The sequence below is a fragment of the Lissotriton vulgaris genome, chromosome 7 (assembly GCF_964263255.1).
Source record: "Lissotriton vulgaris chromosome 7, aLisVul1.2, whole genome shotgun sequence".
Taxonomy (NCBI): Eukaryota; Metazoa; Chordata; class Amphibia; order Caudata; family Salamandridae; genus Lissotriton; species Lissotriton vulgaris.
The window spans coordinates 1,390,455,558-1,390,469,810 of NC_141695.1; the positions used below are offsets into that span (position 1 = coordinate 1,390,455,558).

Consider the following 14,253-nt stretch of genomic DNA (forward strand, 5'->3'; position numbering starts at 1 on the left):
TACAAAGGACTTTAGGAGAAGGAAGCACCTAAAAGCTAGGCGAAATGGTCCTAGATCCAAGGAAATCTTTTAGATCAGGCTCAGTTTCTTAAATAGTTTGCATTAACATAATCAGTTTCAGGTCTGTGTGGGGCTGAGCTTGAGAACTCCTTAGTAAGTAGGCGTTTACAACAATAAGGGGTTTAATATTACAACACAGGCGAACATTCAGACACATTATCATAAGCTCACCTTGTCCAGGGACCCAAGCATGCTGCCTTTCCACTCTCAGAGCCCTTCACCTAACCTACTGTGCAGCTGTTTCACCTTTAATATCACTGTTCCACAGGCAGCGTGACGTCACAATGCTCCTTGTCTGTAGCCCGAACCAGGAGCCTTTGCAAACCTGGTATAATCTACATACTTACGGTGTGTTTAGTCTTGGACCACAAATGCAGTGAAGAATAAAGGATTGCTACTCTTCATACATTTTTGACCATTGGCTCAGATTTGAATGCGTACTGGCCATCTGAGCATCTCTGCCAGGCCACCCTATGTCTAGAGACTGTAGATTTAGAGAGTTTATAAACATTGTCAGTTCATCAATAAAGTGTGCTCGCTTCGGCAGCACATATACTAAAATTGGAACGATACAGAGAAGATTAGCATGGCCCCTGCGCAAGGATGACACGCAAATTCGTGAAGCGTTCCATATTTTTAACAGCTTTTAGGAGAGAAATCTTTTTTGTTTTCAAGACTAATTGAAAAAATAAAGCAGGTCCCAGTGCTGTCCCCGTGATATGTATTTTTCAATTAGTCTCTCCTCAACATTTTTAATGTATTTGCTTTGCAGTAAAGAAGGTGCGCTCTATGTTCAGCTGCATTTAGCAAGGAAGCCTGCAGGACTTCTGGGACTTTTCTTTCTCTTTTTTAGCCTCACTGTCATTATTCTTCACCACCCCCAAATCTATACTGCTGCAGTGTTGTGTTGCTTCGTGGGAAGCAGGACAAAGAGAAGGGCAGGGCCTATGCAAATGAAGGCCTCAGGGATGTCTGGGAGTGCCTTTTTAGCAGTATTGTTAAAGTCCACCTTGCAACCGGATTGGTCGGGTAAGCTGAAAAACACCATGCCAGATTGGGCACCAGGTCTCTAGGCGCTTGGAGGACATATTGGGTCTACATCCCTCAGTTTCTGAGGTCCAAGAAATGTTCACCCTCTACCCTAATAGAGAGGTCTTGGCCGATCGTGGCCAATTGTGGCTGAGAGGGGAAGAAGGTAGCAGTGCAAGATGCTTATGGTCCTTCTCTAATAATGGACCAACTTTCTCTCTCTCCTTACCTGTGGTTCTGCCTGGCTACTGGGGCTACCAGTTGTAAGCCTGCAGCCCACAGGGAGTTGGTTTGTTCCTCTCACACATGTAAATGGGTAAGCATTCAAGTGCACACACCTGCCTACGTCCACAGACCCTCGCACACACACACTTTTGTCAACAAGCTTTTTCGCAATTAAGAGTATCAGGGACCCATGTTGAAATACAAAAGCAGCACACCACGTGACGGCCATCACATAGAGTCCAGCAGCAAATGGGAAACGTTTAACTAGCTGTGGTCCTATTACTTGCGCTCTACCGTGGAACAACTGCTGGATGAGTCCTGCTGGAGAATATTGAACCTACAACAAGTCTGAGGTAAATAAGAATTCCACAGGAATATAATCAAACAGGGACCTACAACCCTTCCAAGCCAGATAGGAGTCGAACCTACAATCTTCTGATCCGTAGTCAGACGCGTTATCCATTGCGCCACTGGCCCTATGTTGACTTATGCATCCTTTTGTCCTTAAGTGGGCTAGAAAGTGTGGGTGTGGGTGTGTGTGTGTGTGTGTGAAGGCACAAGGAAACCCATCTGACCTCCTGGAAGTCTGTTCTGTGAGGTTTTCCCAAGTTTTACAAAGGACTTTAGGAGAAGGAAGCACCTAAAAGCTAGGCGAAATGGTCCTAGATCCAAGGAAATCTTTTAGATCAGGCTCAGTTTCTTACATAGTTTGCATTAACATAATCAGTTCCAGGTCTGTGTGGGGCTGAGCTTGAGAACTCCTTAGTAAGTAGGCGTTTACAACAATAAGGGGTTTAATATTACAACACAGGCGAACATTCAGACACATTATCATAAGCTCACCTTGTCCAGGGACCCAAGCATGCTGCCTTTCCACTCTCAGAGCCCTTCACCTAACCTACTGTGCAGCTGTTTCACCTTTAATATCACTGTTCCACAGGCAGCGTGACGTCACAATGCTCCTTGTCTGTAGCCCGAACCAGGAGCCTTTGCAAACCTGGTATAATCTACATACTTACGGTGTGTTTAGTCTTGGACCACAAATGCAGTGAAGAATAATGGATTGCTACTCTTCATACATTTTTGACCATTGGCTCAGATTTGAATGCGTACTGGCCATCTGAGCCTCTCTGCCAGGCCACCCTATGTCTAGAGACTGTAGATTTAGAGAGTTTATAAACATTGTCAGTTCATCAATGAAGTGTGCTCGCTTCGGCAGCACATATACTAAAATTGGAACGATACAGAGAAGATTAGCATGGCCCCTGCGCAAGGATGACACGCAAATTCGTGAAGCGTTCCATATTTTTAACAGCTTTTAGGAGAGAAATCTTTTTTGTTTTCAAGACTAATTGAAAAAATAAAGCAGGTCCCAGTGCTGTCCCCGTGATATGTATTTTTCAATTAGTCTCTCCTCAACATTTTTAATGTATTTGCTTTGCAGTAAAGAAGGGGCACTCTATGTTCAGCTGCATTTAGCAAGGAAGCCTGCAGGACTTCTGGGACTTTTCTTTCTCTTTTTTAGCCTCACTGTCATTATTCTTCACCACCCCCAAATCTATACTGCTGCAGTGTTGTGTTGCTTCGTGGGAAGCAGGACAAAGAGAAGGGCAGGGCCTATGCAAATGAAGGCCTCAGGGATGTCTGGGAGTGCCTTTTTAGCAGTATTGTTAAAGTCCACCTTGCAACCGGATTGGTCGGGTAAGCTGAAAAACACCATGCCAGATTGGGCACCAGGTCTCTAGGCGCTTGGAGGACATATTGGGTCTACATCCCTCAGTTTCTGAGGTCCAAGAAATGTTCACCCTCTACCCTAAGAGAGAGGTCTTGGCCGATCGTGGCCAATTGTGGCTGAGAGGGGAAGAAGGTAGCAGTGCAAGATGCTTATGGGCCTTCTCTAATAATGGACCAACTTTCTCTCTCTCTCCTTACCTGTGGTTCTGCCTGGCTACTGGGGCTACCCGTTGTAAGCCTGCAGCCCACAGGGAGTTGGTTTGTTCCTCTCACACATGTAAATGGGTAAGCATTCAAGTGCACACACCTGCCTACGTCCACAGACCCTCGCGCACACACACTTTTGTCAACAAGCTTTTTCGCATTTAAGAGTATCAGGGACCCATGTTGAAATACAAAAGCAGCACACCACGTGACGGCCATCACATAGAGTCCAGCAGCAAATGGGAAACGTTTAACTAGCTGTGGTCCTATTACTTGCGCTCTACCGTGGAACAACTGCTGGATGAGTCCTGCTGGAGAATATTGAACCTACAACAAGTCTGAGGTAAATAAGAATTCCACAGGAATATAATCAAACAGGGACCTACAACCCTTCCGAGCCAGATAGGAGTCGAACCTACAATCTTCTGATCCGTAGTCAGACGCGTTATCCATTGCGCCACTGGCCCTATGTAGACTTATGCATCCTTTTGTCCTTAAGTGGGCTAGAAAGTGTGTGTGTGTGTGTGTGTGTGTGAAGGCACAAGGAAACCCATCTGACCTCCTGGAAGTCTGTTCTGTGAGGTTTTCCCAAGTTTTACAAAGGACTTTAGGAGAAGGAAGCACCTAAAAGCTAGGCGAAATGGTCCTAGATCCAAGGAAATCTTTTAGATCAGGCTCAGTTTCTTAAATAGTTTGCATTAACATAATCAGTTCCAGGTCTGTGTGGGGCTGAGCTTGAGAACTCCTTAGTAAGTAGGCGTTTACAACAATAAGGGGTTTAATATTACAACACAGGCGAACATTCAGACACATTATCATAAGCTCACCTTGTCCAGGGACCCAAGCATGCTGCCTTTCCACTCTCAGAGCCCTTCACCTAACCTACTGTGCAGCTGTTTCACCTTTAATATCACTGTTCCACAGGCAGCGTGACGTCACAATGCTCCTTGTCTGTAGCCCGACCCAGGAGCCTTTGCAAACCTGGTATAATCTACATACTTACGGTGTGTTTAGTCTTGGACCACAAATGCAGTGAAGAATAATGGATTGCTACTCTTCATACATTTTTGACCATTGGCTCAGATTTGAATGCGTACTGGCCATCTGAGCATCTCTGCCAGGCCACCCTATGTCTAGAGACTGTAGATTTAGAGAGTTTATAAACATTGTCAGTTCATCAATAAAGTGTGCTCGCTTCGGCAGCACATATACTAAAATTGGAACGATACAGAGAAGATTAGCATGGCCCCTGCGCAAGGATGACACGCAAATTCGTGAAGCGTTCCATATTTTTAACAGCTTTTAGGAGAGAATTCTTTTTTGTTTTCAAGACTAATTGAAAAAATAAAGCAGGTCCCAGTGCTGTCCCCGTGATATGTATTTTTCAATTAGTCTCTCCTCAACATTTTTTATGTATTTGCTTTGCAGTAAAGAAGGTGCGCTCTATGTTCATCTGCATTTAGCAAGGAAGCCTGCAGGACTTCTGGGACTTTTCTTTCTCTTTTTTAGCCTCACTGTCATTATTCTTCACCACCCCCAAATCTATACTGCTGCAGTGTTGTGTTGCTTCGTGGGAAGCAGGACAAAGAGAAGGGCAGGGCCTATGCAAATGAAGGCCTCAGGGATGTCTGGGAGTGCCTTTTTAGCAGTATTGTTAAAGTCCACCTTGCAACCGGATTGGTCGGATAAGCTGAAAAACACCATGCCAGATTGGGCACCAGGTCTCTAGGCGCTTGGAGGACATATTGGGTCTACATCCCTCAGTTTCTGAGGTCCAAGAAATGTTCACCCTCTACCCTAATAGAGAGGTCTTGGCCGATCGTGGCTGAGAGGGGAAGAAGGTAGCAGTGCAAGATGCTTATGGGCCTTCTCTAATAATGGACCAACTTTCTCTCTCTCTCCTTACCTGTGGTTCTGCCTGGCTACTGGGGCTACCAGTTGTAAGCCTGCAGCCCACAGGGAGTTGGTTTGTTCCTCTCACACATGTAAATGGGTAAGCATTCAAGTGCACACACCTGCCTACGTCCACAGACCCTCGCGCACACACACTTTTGTCAACAAGCTTTTTCGCAATTAAGAGTATCAGGGACCCATGTTGAAATACAAAAGCAGCACACCACGTGACGGCCATCACATAGAGTCCAGCAGCAAATGGGAAACGTTTAACTAGCTGTGGTCCTATTACTTGCGCTCTACCGTGGAACAACTGCTGGATGAGTCCTGCTGGAGAATATTGAACCTACAACAAGTCTGAGGTAAATAAGAATTCCACAGGAATATAATCAAACAGGGACCTACAACCCTTCCGAGCCAGATAGGTGTCGAACCTACAATCTTCTGATCCGTAGTCAGACGCGTTATCCATTGCGCCACTGGCCCTATGTAGACTTATGCATCCTTTTGTCCTTAAGTGGGCTAGAAAGTGTGTGTGTGTGTGTGTGAAGGCACAAGGAAACCCATCTGACCTCCTGGAAGTCTGTTCTGTGAGGTTTTCCCAAGTTTTACAAAGGACTTTAGGAGAAGGAAGCACCTAAAAGCTAGGCGAAATGGTCCTAGATCCAAGGAAATCTTTTAGATCAGGCTCAGTTTCTTAAATAGTTTGCATTAACATAATCAGTTCCAGGTCTGTGTGGGGCTGAGCTTGAGAACTCCTTAGTAAGTAGGCGTTTACAACAATAAGGGGTTTAATATTACAACACAGGCGAACATTCAGACACATTATCATAAGCTCACCTTGTCCAGGGACCCAAGCATGCTGCCTTTCCACTCTCAGAGCCCTTCACCTAACCTACTGTGCAGCTGTTTCACCTTTAATATCACTGTTCCACAAGCAGCGTGACGTCACAATGCTCCTTGTCTGTAGCCCGAACCAGGAGCCTTTGCAAACCTGGTATAATCTACATACTTACGGTGTGTTTAGTCTTGGACCACAAATGCAGTGAAGAATAATGGATTGCTACTCTTCATACATTTTTGACCATTGGCTCAGATTTGAATGCGTACTGGCCATCTGAGCATCTCTGCCAGGCCACCCTATGTCTAGAGACTGTAGATTTAGAGAGTTTATAAACATTGTCAGTTCATCAATAAAGTGTGCTCGCTTCGGCAGCACATATACTGAAATTGGAACGATACAGAGAAGATTAGCATGGCCCCTGCGCAAGGCGAAGCGTTCCATATTTTTAACAGCTTTTAGGAGAGAAATCTTTTTTGTTTTCAAGACTAATTGAAAAAATAAAGCAGGTCCCAGTGCTGTCCCCGTGATATGTATTTTTCAATTAGTCTCTCCTCAACATTTTTAATGTATTTGCTTTGCAGTAAAGAAGGTGCGCTCTATGTTCAGCTGCATTTAGCAAGGAAGCCTGCAGGACTTCTGGGACTTTTCTTTCTCTTTTTTAGCCTCACTGTCATTATTCTTCACCACCCCCAAATCTATACTGCTGCAGTGTTGTGTTGCTTTGTGGGAAGCAGGAGAAAGAGAAGGGCAGGGCCTATGCAAATGAAGGCCTCAGGGATGTCTGGGAGTGCCTTTTTAGCAGTATTGTTAAAGTCCACCTTGCAACCGGATTGGTCGGGTAAGCTGAAAAACACCATGCCAGATTGGGCACCAGGTCTCTAGGCGCTTGGAGGACATATTGAGTCTACATCCCTCAGTTTCTGAGGTCCAAGAAATGTTCACCCTCTACCCTAATAGAGAGGTCTTGGCCGATCGTGGCTGAGAGGGGAAGAAGGTAGCAGTGCAAGATGCTTATGGGCCTTCTCTAATAATGGACCAACTTTCTCTCTCTCTCCTTACCTGTGGTTCTGCCTGGCTACTGGGGCTACCAGTTGTAAGCCTGCAGCCCACAGGGAGTTGGTTTGTTCCTCACACACATGTAAATGGGTAAGCATTCAAGTGCACACACCTGCCTACGTCCACAGACCCTCGCGCACACACACTTTTGTCAACAAGCTTTTTCGCAATTAAGAGTATCAGGGACCCATGTTGAAATACAAAAGCAGCACACCACGGGACGGCCATCACATAGAGTCCAGCAGCAAATGGGAAACGTTTAACTAGCTGTGGTCCTATTACTTGCGCTCTACCGTGGAACAACTGCTGGATGAGTCCTGCTGGAGAATATTGAACCTACAACAAGTCTGAGGTAAATAAGAATTCCACAGGAATATAATCAAACAGGGACCTACAACCCTTCCGAGCCAGATAGGAGTCGAACCTACAATCTTCTGATCCGTAGTCAGACACGTTATCCATTGCGCCACTGGCCCTATGTAGACTTATGCATCCTTTTGTCCTTAAGTGGGCTAGAAAGTGTGTGTGTGTGTGTGTGTGTGTGTGAAGGCACAAGGAAACCCATCTGACCTCCTGGAAGTCTGTTCTGTGAGGTTTTCCCAAGTTTTACAAAGGACTTTAGGAGAAGGAAGCACCTAAAAGCTAGGCGAAATGGTCCTAGATCCAAGGAAATCTTTTAGATCAGGCTCAGTTTCTTAAATAGTTTGCATTAACATAATCAGTTCCAGGTCTGTGTGGGGCTGAGCTTGAGAACTCCTTAGTAAGTAGGCGTTTACAACAATAAGGGGTTTAATATTACAACACAGGCGAACATTCAGACACATTATCATAAGCTCACCTTGTCCAGGGACCCAAGCATGCTGCCTTTCCACTCTCAGAGCCCTTCACCTAACCTACTGTGCAGCTGTTTCACCTTTAATATCACTGTTCCACAGGCAGCGTGACGTCACAATGCTCCTTGTCTGTAGCCCGAACCAGGAGCCTTTGCAAACCTGGTATAATCTACATACTTACGGTGTGTTTAGTCTTGGACCACAAATGCAGTGAAGAATAAAGGATTGCTACTCTTCATACATTTTTGACCATTGGCTCAGATTTGAATGCGTACTGGCCATCTGAGCATCTCTGCCAGGCCACCCTATGTCTAGAGACTGTAGATTTAGAGAGTTTATAAACATTGTCAGTTCATCAATAAAGCGTGCTCGCTTCGGCAGCACATATACTAAAATTGGAACGATACAGAGAAGATTAGCATGGCCCCTGCGCAAGGATGACACGCAAATTCGTGAAGCGTTCCATATTTTTAACAGCTTTTAGGAGAGAAATCTTTTTTGTTTTCAAGACTAATTGAAAAAATAAAGCAGGTCCCAGTGCTGTCCCCGTGATATGTATTTTTCAATTAGTCTCTCCTCAACATTTTTAATGTATTTGCTTTGCAGTAAAGAAGGTGCGCTCTATGTTCAGCTGCATTTAGCAAGGAAGCCTGCAGGACTTCTGGGACTTTTCTTTCTCTTTTTTAGCCTCACTGTCATTATTCTTCACCACCACCAAATCTATACTGCTGCAGTGTTGTGTTGCTTTGTGGGAAGCAGGACAAAGAGAAGGGCAGGGCCTATGCAAATGAAGGCCTCAGGGGTGTCTGGGAGTGCCTTTTTAGCAGTATTGTTAAAGTCCACCTTGCAACCGGATTGGTCGGGTAAGCTGAAAAACACCATGCCAGATTGGGCACCAGGTCTCTAGGCGCTTGGAGGACATATTGGGTCTACATCCCTCAGTTTCTGAGGTCCAAGAAATGTTCACCCTCTACCCTAATAGAGAGGTCTTGGCCGATCGTGGCCAATTGTGGCCGAGAGGGGAAGAAGGTAGCAGTGCAAGATGCTTATGGTCCTTCTCTAATAATGGACCAACTTTCTCTCTCTCCTTACCTGTGGTTCTGCCTGGCTACTGGGGCTACCAGTTGTAAGCCTGCAGCCCACAGGGAGTTGGTTTGTTCCTCTCACACATGTAAATGGGTAAGCATTCAAGTGCACACACCTGCCTACGTCCACAGACCCTCGCGCACACACACTTTTGTCAACAAGCTTTTTCGCAATTAAGAGTATCAGGGACCCATGTTGAAATACAAAAGCAGCACACCACGTGACGGCCATCACATAGAGTCCAGCAGCAAATGGGAAACGTTTAACTAGCTGTGGTCCTATTACTTGCGCTCTACCGTGGAACAACTGCTGGATGAGTCCTGCTGGAGAATATTGAACCTACAACAAGTCTGAGGTAAATAAGAATTCCACAGGAATATAATCAAACAGGGACCTACAACCCTTCCGAGCCAGATAGGAGTCGAACCTACAATCTTCTGATCCGTAGTCAGACGCGTTATCCATTGCGCCACTGGCCCTATGTAGACTTATGCATCCTTTTGTCCTTAAGTGGGCTAGAAAGTGTGTGTGTGTGTGTGTGTGTGTGAAGGCACAAGGAAACCCATCTGACCTCCTGGAAGTCTGTTCTGTGAGGTTTTCCCAAGTTTTACAAAGGACTTTAGGAGAAGGAAGCACCTAAAAGCTAGGCGAAATGGTCCTAGATCCAAGGAAATCTTTTAGATCAGGCTCAGTTTCTTAAATAGTTTGCATTAACATAATCAGTTCCAGGTCTGTGTGGGGCTGAGCTTGAGAACTCCTTAGTAAGTAGGCGTTTACAACAATAAGGGGTTTAATATTACAACACAGGCGAACATTCAGACACATTATCATAAGCTCACCTTGTCCAGGGATCCAAGCATGCTGCCTTTCCACTCTCAGAGCCCTTCACCTAACCTACTGTGCAGCTGTTTCACCTTTAATATCACTGTTCCACAGGCAGCGTGACGTCACAATGCTCCTTGTCTGTAGCCTGAACCAGGAGCCTTTGCAAACCTGGTATAATCTACATACTTACGGTGTGTTTAGTCTTGGACCACAAATGCAGTGAAGAATAAAGGATTGCTACTCTTCATACATTTTTGACCATTGGCTCAGATTTGAATGCGTACTGGCCATCTGAGCATCTCTGCCAGGCCACCCTATGTCTAGAGACTGTAGATTTAGAGAGTTTATAAACATTGTCAGTTAATCAATAAAGTGTGCTCGCTTCGGCAGCACATATACTAAAATTGGAACGATACAGAGAAGATTAGCATGGCCCCTGCGCAAGGATGACACGCAAATTCGTGAAGCGTTCCATATTTTTAACAGCTTTTAGGAGAGAAATCTTTTTTGTTTTCAAGACTAATTGAAAAAATAAAGCAGGTCCCAGTGCTGTCCCCGTGATATGTATTTTTCAATTAGTCTCTCCTCAACATTTTTAATGTATTTGCTTTGCAGTAAAGAAGGTGCGCTCTATGTTCAGCTGCATTTAGCAAGGAAGCCTGCAGGACTTCTGGGACTTTTCTTTCTCTTTTTTAGCCTCACTGTCATTATTCTTCACCACCCCCAAATCTATACTGCTGCAGTGTTGTGTTGCTTCGTGGGAAGCAGGACAAAGAGAAGGGCAGGGCCTATGCAAATGAAGGCCTCAGGGATGTCTGGGAGTGCCTTTTTAGCAGTATTGTTAAAGTCCACCTTGCAACCGGATTGGTCGGGTAAGCTGAAAAACACCATGCCAGATTGGGCACCAGGTCTCTAGGCGCTTGGAGGACATATTGGGTCTACATCCCTCAGTTTCTGAGGTCCAAGAAATGTTCACCCTCTACCCTAATAGAGAGGTCTTGGCCGATCGTGGCCAATTGTGGCTGAGAGGGGAAGAAGGTAGCAGTGCAAGATGCTTATGGTCCTTCTCTAATAATGGACCAACTTTCTCTCTCTCCTTACCTGTGGTTCTGCCTGGCTACTGGGGCTACCAGTTGTAAGCCTGCAGCCCACAGGGAGTTGGTTTGTTCCTCTCACACATGTAAATGGGTAAGCATTCAAGTGCACACACCTGCCTACGTCCACAGACCCTCGCGCACACACACTTTTGTCAACAAGCTTTTTCGCAATTAAGAGTATCAGGGACCCATGTTGAAATACAAAAGCAGCACACCACGTGACGGCCATCACATAGAGTCCAGCAGCAAATGGGAAACGTTTAACTAGCTGTGGTCCTATTACTTGCCCTCTACCGTGGAACAACTGCTGGATGAGTCCTGCTGGAGAATATTGAACCTACAACAAGTCTGAGGTAAATAAGAATTCCACAGGAATATAATCAAACAGGGACCTACAACCCTTCCAAGCCAGATAGGAGTCGAACCTACAATCTTCTGATCCGTAGTCAGACGCGTTATCCATTGCGCCACTGGCCCTATGTTGACTTATGCATCCTTTTGTCCTTAAGTGGGCTAGAAAGTGTGGGTGTGTGTGTGTGTGTGTGAAGGCACAAGGAAACCCATCTGACCTCCTGGAAGTCTGTTCTGTGAGGTTTTCCCAAGTTTTACAAAGGACTTTAGGAGAAGGAAGCACCTAAAAGCTAGGCGAAATGGTCCTAGATCCAAGGAAATCTTTTAGATCAGGCTCAGTTTCTTAAATAGTTTGCATTAACATAATCAGTTCCAGGTCTGTGTGGGGCTGAGCTTGAGAACTCCTTAGTAAGTAGGCGTTTACAACAATAAGGGGTTTAATATTACAACACAGGCGAACATTCAGACACATTATCATAAGCTCACCTTGTCCAGGGACCCAAGCATGCTGCCTTTCCACTCTCAGAGCCCTTCACCTAACCTACTGTGCAGCTGTTTCACCTTTAATATCACTGTTCCACAGGCAGCGTGACGTCACAATGCTCCTTGTCTGTAGCCCGAACCAGGAGCCTTTGCAAACCTGGTATAATCTACATACTTACGGTGTGTTTAGTCTTGGACCACAAATGCAGTGAAGAATAATGGATTGCTACTCTTCATACATTTTTGACCATTGGCTCAGATTTGAATGCGTACTGGCCATCTGAGCATCTCTGCCAGGCCACCCTATGTCTAGAGACTGTAGATTTAGAGAGTTTATAAACATTGTCAGTTCATCAATAAAGTGTGCTCGCTTCGGCAGCACATATACTAAAATTGGAACGATACAGAGAAGATTAGCATGGCCCCTGCGCAAGGATGACACGCAAATTCGTGAAGCGTTCCATATTTTTAACAGCTTTTAGGAGAGAAATCTTTTTTGTTTTCAAGACTAATTGAAAAAATAAAGCAGGTCCCAGTGCTGTCCCCGTGATATGTATTTTTCGATTAGTCTCTCCTCAACATTTTTAATGTATTTGCTTTGCAGTAAAGAAGGTGCGCTCTATGTTCAGCTGCATTTAGCAAGGAAGCCTGCAGGACTTCTGGGACTTTTCTTTCTCTTTTTTAGCCTCACTGTCATTATTCTTCACCACCCCCAAATCTATACTGCTGCAGTGTTGTGTTGCTTCGTGGGAAGCAGGACAAAGAGAAGGGCAGGGCCTATGCAAATGAAGGCCTCAGGGATGTCTGGGAGTGCCTTTTTAGCAGTATTGTTAAAGTCCACCTTGCAACCGGATTGGTCGGGTAAGCTGAAAAACACCATGCCAGATTGGGCACCAGGTCTCTAGGCGCTTGGAGGACATATTGGGTCTACATCCCTCAGTTTCTGAGGTCCAAGAAATGTTCACCCTCTACCCTAATAGAGAGGTCTTGGCCGATCGTGGCTGAGAGGGGAAGAAGGTAGCAGTGCAAGATGCTTATGGGCCTTCTCTAATAATGGACCAACTTTCTCTCTCTCTCCTTACCTGTGGTTCTGCCTGGCTACTGGGGCTACCAGTTGTAAGCCTGCAGCCCACAGGGAGTTGGTTTGTTCCTCTCACACATGTAAATGGGTAAGCATTCAAGTGCACACACCTGCCTACGTCCACAGACCCTCGCGCACACACACTTTTGTCAACAAGCTTTTTCGCAATTAAGAGTATCAGGGACCCATGTTGAAATACAAAAGCAGCACACCACGTGACGGCCATCACATAGAGTCCAGCAGCAAATGGGAAACGTTTAACTAGCTGTGGTCCTATTACTTGCGCTCTACCGTGGAACAACTGCTGGATGAGTCCTGCTGGAGAATATTGAACCTACAACAAGTCTGAGGTAAATAAGAATTCCACAGGAATATAATCAAACAGGGACCTACAACCCTTCCGAGCCAGATAGGAGTCGAACCTACAATCTTCTGATCCGTAGTCAGACGCGTTATCCATTGCGCCACTGGCCCTATTTAGACTTATGCATCCTTTTGTCCTTAAGTGGGCTAGAAAGTGTGTGTGTGTGTGTGTGTGTGTGAAGGCACAAGGAAACCCATCTGACCTCCTGGAAGTCTGTTCTGTGAGGTTTTCCCAAGTTTTACAAAGGACTTTAGGAGAAGGAAGCACCTAAAAGCTAGGCGAAATGGTCCTAGATCCAAGGAAATCTTTTAGATCAGGCTCAGTTTCTTAAATAGTTTGCATTAACATAATCAGTTCCAGGTCTGTGTGGGGCTGAGCTTGAGAACTCCTTAGTAAGTAGGCGTTTACAACAATAAGGGGTTTAATATTACAACACAGGCGAACATTCAGACACATTATCATAAGCTCACCTTGTCCAGGGACCCAAGCATGCTGCCTTTCCACTCTCAGAGCCCTTCACCTAACCTACTGTGCAGCTGTTTCACCTTTAATATCACTGTTCCACAGGCAGCGTGACGTCACAATGCTCCTTGTCTGTAGCGCGAACCAGGAGCCTTTGCAAACCTGGTATAATCTACATACTTACGGTGTGTTTAGTCTTGGACCACAAATGCAGTGAAGAATAATGGATTGCTACTCTTCATACATTTTTGACCATTGGCTCAGATTTGAATGCGTACTGGCCATCTGAGCATCTCTGCCAGGCCACCCTATGTCTAGAGACTGTAGATTTAGAGAGTTTATAAACATTGTCAGTTCATCAATAAAGTGTGCTCGCTTCGGCAGCACATATACTAAAATTGGAACGATACAGAGAAGATTAGCATGGCCCCTGCGCAAGGATGACACGCAAATTCGTGAAGCGTTCCATATTTTTAACAGCTTTTAGGAGAGAAATCTTTTTTGTTTTCAAGACTAATTGAAAAAATAAAGCAGGTCCCAGTGCTGTCCCCGTGATATGTATTTTTCAATTAGTCTCTCCTCAACATTTTTAATGTATTTGCTTTGCAGTAAAGAAGGTGCGCTCT

The 14,253-nt window shown here is 45.2% G+C and overlaps 10 non-coding genes and 1 pseudogene across 10 annotated transcripts; 8 read left to right on the forward strand and 3 right to left on the reverse strand.

Moving 5' to 3' along the window:
• The first annotated feature begins 591 nt into the window (after positions 1-591).
• LOC147704923 (U6 spliceosomal RNA) lies at positions 592-698 on the forward strand. Its single transcript, XR_015297871.1, has one exon. It is a non-coding gene; the product is annotated as a U6 spliceosomal RNA (small nuclear RNA).
• A 1,819-nt stretch (positions 699-2,517) lies between these two features.
• On the forward strand, positions 2,518-2,624 carry LOC147704924 (U6 spliceosomal RNA). Its single transcript, XR_015297872.1, has one exon. It is a non-coding gene; the product is annotated as a U6 spliceosomal RNA (small nuclear RNA).
• Positions 2,625-3,646: 1,022 nt separating this feature from the next.
• On the reverse strand, positions 3,647-3,719 carry TRNAR-ACG (transfer RNA arginine (anticodon ACG)). Its single transcript has one exon. It is a non-coding gene; the product is annotated as a tRNA-Arg (tRNA).
• A 720-nt stretch (positions 3,720-4,439) lies between these two features.
• Positions 4,440-4,546, forward strand: LOC147704926 (U6 spliceosomal RNA). The gene has a single exon (XR_015297873.1). It is a non-coding gene; the product is annotated as a U6 spliceosomal RNA (small nuclear RNA).
• A 1,799-nt stretch (positions 4,547-6,345) lies between these two features.
• LOC147704927 (U6 spliceosomal RNA) lies at positions 6,346-6,436 on the forward strand (annotated as a pseudogene).
• Positions 6,437-8,243: 1,807 nt separating this feature from the next.
• Positions 8,244-8,350, forward strand: LOC147704928 (U6 spliceosomal RNA). Its single transcript, XR_015297874.1, has one exon. It is a non-coding gene; the product is annotated as a U6 spliceosomal RNA (small nuclear RNA).
• A 1,020-nt stretch (positions 8,351-9,370) lies between these two features.
• On the reverse strand, positions 9,371-9,443 carry TRNAR-ACG (transfer RNA arginine (anticodon ACG)). The gene has a single exon. It is a non-coding gene; the product is annotated as a tRNA-Arg (tRNA).
• A 720-nt stretch (positions 9,444-10,163) lies between these two features.
• LOC147704930 (U6 spliceosomal RNA) lies at positions 10,164-10,270 on the forward strand. Its single transcript, XR_015297875.1, has one exon. It is a non-coding gene; the product is annotated as a U6 spliceosomal RNA (small nuclear RNA).
• Positions 10,271-12,083: 1,813 nt separating this feature from the next.
• On the forward strand, positions 12,084-12,190 carry LOC147704931 (U6 spliceosomal RNA). Its single transcript, XR_015297876.1, has one exon. It is a non-coding gene; the product is annotated as a U6 spliceosomal RNA (small nuclear RNA).
• Positions 12,191-13,202: 1,012 nt separating this feature from the next.
• Positions 13,203-13,275, reverse strand: TRNAR-ACG (transfer RNA arginine (anticodon ACG)). The gene has a single exon. It is a non-coding gene; the product is annotated as a tRNA-Arg (tRNA).
• A 720-nt stretch (positions 13,276-13,995) lies between these two features.
• On the forward strand, positions 13,996-14,102 carry LOC147704933 (U6 spliceosomal RNA). The gene has a single exon (XR_015297877.1). It is a non-coding gene; the product is annotated as a U6 spliceosomal RNA (small nuclear RNA).
• The last annotated feature ends 151 nt before the right edge of the window (positions 14,103-14,253 follow it).